Source organism: Mobula hypostoma, chromosome 5 (assembly GCF_963921235.1).
Source record: "Mobula hypostoma chromosome 5, sMobHyp1.1, whole genome shotgun sequence".
In the NCBI taxonomy this organism is placed as follows: domain Eukaryota; kingdom Metazoa; phylum Chordata; class Chondrichthyes; order Myliobatiformes; family Myliobatidae; genus Mobula; species Mobula hypostoma.
The window spans coordinates 54,971,801-54,982,108 of NC_086101.1; positions in this window are offsets into that span (position 1 = coordinate 54,971,801).

Here is a 10,308-nt window from a genome sequence, read left to right on the forward strand (position 1 = left end):
TGAAGAAGCCTCAACTGCTTCCCTGTGCAGAGAATCCCACAGATTCACCACTCTCTGGGAAAAATAGTTTTTCCTTATCTCCATCCTAAATCTTCTTCCCTGAATCTTGAGGCAATGTCCCCTAGTTCTAGTCTCACCTACCAATGGAAACAACTTTCCTACTTCTATCTTATCTATCCCTTTCAAAATTTTGTATGTTTCTATAAGATCCCCTCTCATTCTTCTGAATCTCAGAGAGTATAGTCCCAGGTGACTCAATCTCTCCTCATAGGTTAACCCCTTCATCTCTGGAATCAACCTGGTGAACCTCCTCTGCACCGCCCCCAAAGCCAGTATCTCCTTCTTCAAGTATGGAGACCAGAACTGTACACTGTACTCCAGGTGCGGCCTCACCGGTACCCTGTATAGTTGCACCATGACCTCCCTGCTCTTGAATTCAATCCCTCTAGCAATGAAGGTCAACATTCTATTTGCCTTCTTAATAACACGTTGTACCTGCAAGCCAACTTTTTGCGATTCGTGAACAAGCACTCCCAAGTCTCTCTGCACAACAGCACGCTGCAATCTTTCACCATTTAAATAATAATCTGCTCTTCTATTACTCCTTCCAAAGTGGATAATCTTGGATTTACCAATGTTGTATTCCATCTGCCAGACTTTGGTCCACTCACTTAGCCTATCTATATCCCTCTGCAGACTCTCCACATCCTTTGATCAATTTGCTTTTCTACTCAGTTTAGTGTCATCAGCAAATTTTGCTACCCTGCACTCAGTCCCCTCTTCCAAATCATCAATGTAAATGGTAAACAGCTGCAGGCCCAGCACCGACCCCTGCGGCACCCCACTCACCACTGACTGCCAACGGGAGAAACACCCATTTATACCGACTCTCTGCCTTCTAATGGTTCACCAATCCACTATCCATGCTAATACACTTCATCTGAATCCATACATCCACTGGTGTCATCTCCTACAACCAGTGCTCCCAATGTGTCCTCCTGTATATCGGTGAGGATCGATGTATATTTGGGAGACTGCTTCGATGAGCACCTACACCCTGTCCACCAGAAAAAGCAGGATCTCCCAGTGTCCACCGATTTTAAATCCACTTATCATTCCCATTCCAATATGTCTATCCATGGCCTCCTCTACTGCCGTGATGGGGCCACACTTAGGTTGGAGGAACAACACCTTATATTCTGTCTGGATAATCTCTAACCCGATGGCATAAGTATTGAACTTCCGGTAATGACATCCCCCATCTTCACCATTTCCCTTCCCCTTTTCCCTTTCTCACGTTATCTCCTTGCTTGCCCATTGCCTCCATCTGATCTTCCTTCCCCCCAGCTTTTCTTTCTTCCAAGACCCTCGGTCCTCTCTTATTAGATTTCCCCTTCTCCAGCTTCTATCTCTTTCACCAGTCAACTTCCCAGCTCTTTACTTCACCCCTCTTCCTCTCAGTTTTACCTGTCTCCTTGTGTTTCTCTCTCCCTCCCCCCACCTCATCTTTTTTTTACTCCAGTCCTGCTGAAGGGTCTCGGTCTGAAACGTCAGATGTACGTTTTTCCATTGATGCTGCCCGGCCTGCTGAGTTAATAGACAATAGACAATAGGTGCAGGAGTAGGCCATTCAGCCCTTTAAGCCAGCACCACCATTCACTGTGATCATGGCTGATCATCCACAATCAGTACCCTTTTCCTGCCTTCTCCCCATATCCCTTCACTCCACTATCTTTAAGAGCTCTATCTAACTCTTTTTTTTGAAAGAATCCAGAGAATTGGCCTCCACTGCCTTCTGAGGCAGAGCATTCCACATATCCACAACCCTCTGTGTGAAAAAGTTTTTCTTCAACTCCGTTCTAAATTGTCTACCCCTTATTCTTAAACTGTGGCCTCTGGTTCTGGACTCCCTCAACATTGGGAACATGTTTTCTGCCTCTAGCATGTCCAATCCCTTAATAATCTTATATGTTTCAATCAGATCCCCTTACATCCTTATAAATTCCAGCATATACATTCCCAGTCGCTCCAATCTTTCAACATATGACAGTCCTACCAACCCGGGAACTAACCTCGTGAACTTACGCTGCACTCCCTCAATAGCTAGAATGTCCTTCCTCAAATTTGGAGACCAAAACTGTACACAATATTCCAGGTGTGGTCTGAGTTCATCCGGCATTTTGTGTATGTTGTGAATAGAGGATATCCATTTAGAACAGAGATGAGGAGGATTTTTTTTCAGCCAGAATGTGGTGAATCTGTGGAATTTATTGCCACGTATGGCAATGGAGGCCAAATCATTGGGTATATTTAAGGTGGATGCTGAAGATTTTTGATTTGTCAGTGCATCAGAGGTTAGGAGAAGAAGGCAGAAAAATGGGGTTGAGAGAGATGGTGTGTAGGCCATGGTGTAATGACTAAGTGGACTTGATTGTTTGGGTGGTCTGCTTCTGCTTCAATATCATCTGGTCTTAATTTAAACCAGTTCATTTATTTTGAGTGTTATTTTTAAAAATTTAGATAAAATTATTAAAACCTATTTTAAACTCATAAAGATTTTCTAACTTATAAATATTTCAAACTTTCAATCAAATTGTAAAATACCCAGGATTTTCAAAAGACAGCAACAATTCTGAAATACTAAAAAAGACATACCAATGATTTATAGACAAACAAATTGTCTGTCACACAAGTCGAAGGCAGAATAACGGATTCTAGCTCACCCTGTCTTTCTGTCATTCTTCTTGTGTTCTTTGACAAATCATAACAAGCTAACTGCTGTTTTACATTTACAGTATATGGTTATTTTTCCCAACTGGGAAATTTCACGCACATGTGATATTCTTTCAGATTTCTTTTCATACGGATGGTCTAAAAGTTTCTGGGGACAGTGTTCCCTAATACCCACAATTATTGGTGTGAATTCTGACTCTCTGAGCACACAAATCTTCCACACTTCACAGATAAACTATCTGAAATGCTGAGTATTAGTATCTATCTATCTGCTTCCTTGAACAAAATAATTTAGCCATATTGACTGGTTTAATACAAACCCAATTAACATAATCCCATTGTTTTATAATGCAACCAGCCACATGCTGTGGGCCTGCATCCCGTGCTGTCTGTTTACAAAGCTGTCCTTTTTAACTTGAGACTGATTATTGCTTGAAATTTACATTAAGCACAAAAGATTGGCTTCCATTTATGACAAGAAGTTGAACAAAGAATATTGGTTGGAAGTTTAATTTACTTAATAACTCTTCAATCGCTAGAAGAGTCGGCAGCTCTGTTGGAAAACTGAAATTGGTCAAAAGATCCCCGGCTTTGGACAGTGAGAATATTCACCACAGACCCAAGAAAGCATTTGGTTCTTCAGACATACTCCAATCAATAGACAGAGACTGTCAATCAATTTGAGAAATCCAGGATTATGTACATTGAAAGAAGTGTCATTAACTGATTCATAAATGGAGAATGCAAAGTGGCTATGAAAAGGGTGTTTCCTAAAGTGGCTGAGTCTAGGGCCAGAAGGCACAGCCTCAGAATAGAGGGATGTCCCTTTAGAACAGAGATGAGAAGGAATTTTTGTAGCCAATAGGTGATGAATCTGTGGAATTAATCGCCACAGACAGCTGTGGAGCACGTCATTGTGTACATTTAAAGCAGGGGTTGACTGATGGCCTTATTAAATTATTCCTGTATTACAACCAGGGATTTTGATTAATTTAATTGAGTATTTTTATTTGTAAATCACATGCCCTTTTTTCACATTAGAGCTCAAAAACAAGGAAAATTGTGTGCTCACCTCCAGTTGCAGCCATTGAATTTTGCAGGTCACTCGGAGTTGATGTCACAGTAGCCTCTCTTACAAGTGCCATTCTTCTCCGGTGACTAAGTTTAGAGGAGCGGCCTGCCCTAGACAGTGTGGCTGTGGATTCATGAAGGACTGCACTAAGCTCTGAGGTATGTTCAATGAATTTAAGATGGTCTTGTCCCCTTCCCCAGATATGTGCTTTGCTACTAAAATTTCCCCTGACTTTTTTTGAATGTTCTTTTGTCTTTGTTTTGGTTTGGTCATTGAAAACCAACCACTGCTGGCCCTTAGTGAGAGAGGGTGTATTTATTCTTAAGAATTCATTGGAAACAGGTGATCCTCCAATTTTCTATATCAACAAATTAGGTGAGTCGTTTAGTCAATACATTATATTGCAGTTGAGGAAAGTTAGTGTTGTAATTACAAAGAGGAAGAATACTTTTTCCAGCCTCACAATTTCCTTTTTTAATTTTTTTATAAATTATTGATAGGGTTTGGAAATTTTCTTTTGATTTGACATGGTGCACAATGTTTTGCAGATTAGCTCAAAAATCCTACCTCAGTACATTTTAAATTTAGAAAACAGAACAATACAATGTGAAAATAGTTGTGAGGGGCTGAATAGTTTTCCACAGCATGGTAAATCTATTCATGTTATTTGGAGTTGTAGAGTTTTACAGTGCAAAACATGCACCTCAGCCCAACTTGGTTAAGCTAACTAAGAAGCCCACCTAAGCTAGTTCCAGTTCTTTGCGTTCGTCCCATATCCTTCTAAACCTTTCTTATCCATGTATCTGTTCAGATATCTTTTTAATGTTGCTTTTGTACCAGTTTCTATCATTTCATCTGGTACTCTTTACACATATATATCACCTTCTGTGTGAAAAAGTTTTCCCTCAGGTTCCCATTAAATCTTTCCATTCTCACCTTAAACCAATGTTCTCTTGTACTAGACTTTCCAATCTTTAGAAAAAGACTCTGTACATTCACCATAACAATCCCCTCATGAATGATTATACCTCTATTAGATCATCCCTCAATTGCTGAGCACCAAAGAATAAAATTCCAATCTTCCTAACCCCTACCGATAACTCAGCCCCTTGAGTCCAGGAACCATCTTCGTAAATCTTTGGTGCACTCTTTCCAGATTTTTAATCTCTCCCTCTCCCAGTGTAGAGTGCCCTCCTGCTTCAAATTATTCACCATTGTCCTTGTACCAAAAGAGACCAAGGTAACATGCCTGAATAACTGGTGTCCTGTTGCACTCACCTCAATAATAAGCAAATGCTTTGAGAGGCTGGTCAAGGTTTACATCTGCAGCTTAGAACCACACAAACTGGACCTCCTATATTTCATAGAAACATAGAAACATAGAAACATAGAAAATAGGTGCAGGAGTAAGCCATTCGGCCCTTCGAGCCTGCACCGCTATTCAGTATGATCATGGCTGATCATCCAACTCAGAACCCTGTACCAGCCTTCCCTCCATACCCACTGATCCCTTTAGCCACAAGGGCCATATCTAACTCCCTCTTAAATATAGCCAATGAACTGGCTATATTCGCCTACCAACACAACTGATCAACAGATGACGCATTAGCCACTGCACTACATCCCGTCCTTACACATCTGGAGAAGAAGGATGGTTATGTGAGAATGCTGTTCTTGGACTATAGTTCAGCATTCTACACCATAGTTCCATCCAGATTTGATCAGAAGCTCAGAGACCTCAGCCTTGAATCTGCCTTGTGCAGCTGGATCCTGGACTTCCCATCAGATCATCAGCAAGTTGTAAGAGTGGGCTCTCTCACCTCCAACCCTCTAACTCTCAATACAGGAGCCCCTCAGGGCTGAGTACTGAGTCCCCTCCTTTACTCCCTGTATACCCATGACTGTGTCGCCACCCACAGCTCCAATCTGCTAATTAAATTTTCCACCAACACTACATTGATTGGCCTTATCTCAAACAATAACGAGGTGGCCTACAGGGAAGAAGTCATCTCTCTGACACAGTGGTGTCAAGAAAACAACCTCTCCCTCAATGTCGCAAAAACAAAGGAGCTTGTTGTGTATTACAGGAGGAATGGAGACAGGCTAACCCCTATTGACATCGGTAGATCTGGGGTTGAGAATGTAAATGTCTTCAAGTTCCTCGGCATCCACATCACTGAGGACCTCATGTGGTCTGTACACACCAACTGTGTGGTGAAAAAGACACAACAGCACCTCTTCCACCTCAGACAGTTGAGGAAGTCTGGTATGGGCCCCCAATTCCTAAGAACTTGCTACAGGGGCACAATTGAGAGCATCTTGACTGGCTGCATCACTGCCTGGTTTCGGAACTGTACCTCCTTTAATCACAGGACTCTGCAGAGAGTGGTGCGGACAGCCCAGCGCATCTGTAGTTGTGAACTTCCCATGATTCAGGACATTTACAAGGACAGGTGTGTAGAAAGGGCCTGTAGGATCACTGGGAACCCAAGTCACCCCAACCACAATCTATTCCAGCTGCTACCATCTGGGAAGCGGTACCGCAGCATAAAAGCCAGGTCCAACAGGCTCCGGGACAGCTTCTTCCACCAGGCCATCACACTGATGAACTCACACTGATTTGAGTGTGCTCTATATTACATTCACTGTTCTATTTATTATAACTTACTACGATTGCACATTGCACATTTAGATGAAGACACAACGTAAAGATTTTTACTCCTCATGTATGTGAAGGATGTAAGAAATAAAGTCAATTCAATTCAGCTTATTAACATCTTTCCTCTAGCAAGGTGATGAGAACTGAACAGAATACTCGAAGTGCTGCCTTACCAACGTTTTATACAACTGCAGCGTCCCAGCTTCTATACTCATGGCCAATGATAAAAGACAGCATGTTAAAAGCTTTCTTCACCTGTCTACCTGTAACATCACCTTCAGGGAACTATATACATGTACTATTCCTATTTTGAAATTGCTACTCTGGTTTGTCTTCCCAAAAAACCACACCTTGACATATTAAACTCCATTTGTAATTCTCAGTCACAATTATTGAGCCGAAGAAGATCCTAACGAATCCTGATGAAGGGTCTAGGCCCGAAACGTCGACTGTACCTCTTCCTAGGGATGCTGCCTGGCCTGCTGCGCTCACCAGCAACCTTGATGTGTGTTGCTTGAATTTCCAGAATCTGGAGAATTCCTCGTGTAAAAAAGATCCTGTTATTATACTTAATAAGTGTCTTCACTGTCTGTAATTGCTCCTTATTTTATTGCCATCTGCAAACTGACTAACTAATCTTTATACATTTTCACTCAAATGGTTGACAGAGATGATGAATAACAATGGGGCCAGCTCTGACCCTCAAGGCACACTATCAGTCATGGGCTCCACTCTGAGAAACAATCCTCCACCATCACCATTTCCTATCATCAAGCCAATTCGGTATTTAGTTAGCTAGCTCCTCCTGGATCCTATGTGATCTAACTTTCTAGAATAGCCTACCATGCTATCGGAGGCCTTGAATGGATTGAAATCCTATCGACCACTGTAATATAGAAATTAATCTAGTTTATGAGAGTTAGGAGGGAGGAAGCTGAAATAATATGGCTTACATACTGCAATGAAGGTTCGAGTTAGTAGTGAATGTAAATATATATTGGGAGATTTGTAGCAGAAATTCAGCTCTGCTTGTCAGAGAAGTAATGAGAATCACTAGCCACTGTTCCTTCAGATGCACCTTTATGAATATGATTCACTCTTGTGAAACAAAATGCTCGGCTGGAAGGTGCTAAGCATAAGAAAAAAAAGATACATTACATTATACCCCTGCCAACACCGCCCCCCCCCCACCCCATGTTAACTACAAATTTATATGGCTTCCTCTGGCAAGTGATGTAGTTGCAGGAGAGGTGTCCTGGATGAATGCGGATAGATTGTGAACAGTTAAAAATAAAAATTTAGAGAAACTGTGTAATAAAATTAACAGTTGGCCCCCTGGACACTGCTTAATAATGAGGACATTGTGGAAATTTGAAATACTTTACATCTGGCATCACAGCAGCAAAAACAATAAACAAATATATGAACAAAAGAAGGAGAAAAATGAATGAATGGGAAATGAAAGAGAAAAGAAAAAATGGCACAGGGTGGGTAATGGAGGATGGGAAACTCTCGTCAGTGGGAGAGAGGAGAGAGGTGGGTCGAGGGTGGTGTTGGACTGAAGTTGGAATATGAGATCAGAGGAGAATGGATGGAGTTATGATGAGGATAAAAAGAGAGATGAGGTTTCAGGACCCCATAGAACATCAGTGGCCCGTATCTGGGGTTTGGTGCGAGAGTGGGAATGTCCCTGGGGACAGTTAAACTTCATTGTTTAGCTAGTCTAAGTAAATATATCAAACCAGCTTCTGGGCAGTAGACATTATCTTCAATTTATTTAGCTGGTTTTGTTCAACTTCTATAGATGTGTAGTGGAGAATATATTGATTGGCTGCATCACAACCTAGTATGGAAAGGCCGATGCCTTTGAATGGAAAATCCTACAAAAAGTAGTGGATATGGCCCAGTATATCATGGTTAAAACCCACTCAATCATTGATAACATCTACATGAAACACCATTGCAGGAAAGAGGCATCCATCATCAGGAACCCCCACTACCCAGGACATGCTCTATTCTCGCTGCTTTCTTTTTCAATATTTTTATTGATTTCTATATAGAAGAATGCAGAATCCAAAAGAATACATATATAAAACAAAAGAAAAAATATAATAATATTAGATACAGTATATTGAATAACATTAACAAACTCCTTACCCTATATTCATATAGATTAGATTAATTTGTATATTAGAATATAAACAGATTTATATAAAAAAAGATCTATACCCACTACCAAAGTCGAAGCTGTTTGGGAAAAAAAAACAAAAACCTTATCAGATAATAACATATGCTATTAACCAATTTCTGCACTTTAACAAGAAGTCAAAGATTATGAAAATAATTTAAAAACGGTCCCCACAAATTTTGAAAATCATGGTTATATTCAGAAATTGAACAACAAATCTTTTCTAAATTTACTCACAACACGCTGGAGGAACTCAGCAGGTCGGGCAGCATCCGTGGAAAAGATCGGTCGACTTTTCGGGCCGGAACCCTTCGTCAGGAGTGACAGTCGTGACGAAGGTTTCCGGCCTGAAATGTCGACCGATCTTTTCCACGGATGCTGCCTGACCTGCTGAGTTCCTCCAGCGTGTTGTGAGTGTTGCTTTGGCCCCAGCACCTGCAGATTATTTTGTGTTTTCGAAATTTAGGCATGCTATAACATCCCGTGACCACTGAGCACGGTTAAGCTGAACGGCATCCTTCCATTTAAACAAAAGTGCGCTTCTAGCCATAAGAGAGATAAAAGCCAGAATGTGCAAATCGGATGTCTTCAAGATGATATCTTTCCTTCCAGCAATACCAAATAGGGCTGCTGCCATCAGGAAGGTACAAGAACCTCAGAACATGCACCACCAAGTTCAGGAACAGTTACTATCCCTCAGCCATCAAGCTCTTGAACCAAAGGGGATAACTTCACTCAACATTACTTTTCCATCATTGAAATGTTCCCACAAGCAATAGACCCATTTTCAAGGACTCTTCATCTCATGTTCTCAGTATTTATTGCTTATTTATTATATTATTGTTTCTTCTTTTGCATTAGCACAGTTTGTTGTCTTCTGCACTCTGATTAAACACCTCAGTTGAGTAGTCTTTCATTGGTTCCGTTATAGTGATTATTCCATAGTTTTGTTGAGTATGCCCATAAGAAAATGAATCTCAAGATTGTATATAGTGACGTACATGTACTTTAATAATAACATTTACTTTGAACTTTCTACTTCGTCCATTGTCAATATGCTACCTCCTTTAGATTACATGGAAATTATCGAATAGACTCATAATAACTTCATTAATCCAATTCTCATTTATGTTCCTTCTCTTTTTCTCTTATTTTCAACAAAGTGTCTGTCCAATTTTCTTTGAAAGCCTGATTGATTCTGTTTGGAGCAATTTATAGACAATTATTTTCAGATCATAACCACTTGGCATGGTACTCCACCCCACCACAAACAAATGTTCCCTACTGCTGCCTTTTGTACATAGTTTTAATTTATGTCCCCAGACCCATAGTTACAAATTGTGCAAGCTTTAATGTATTGTTAAATTGCCTGGATCAAAGCTATAGCGGTCTTTGAAAAGAAAAATTTGAGAAATAGTGTTTTACCTTTACCTTTAATAGTCCTCAAGGCAAACATTGTTGGAATGTGCTTCAACTAATTGTGTAGTAAAAGATTCTGAGTCTATTAATGACTTGATGATTTAATTTGTTTAATGCTGAATAAAATGCCTTAGCCATTTGGCTCAAATCTTCCTGAAAAAATAATCATGAGTTTGCAGCAGACTGTTATTACAGCAAACTGTAATGTATACACCTCTTCGAATGTTCAGGCACCGA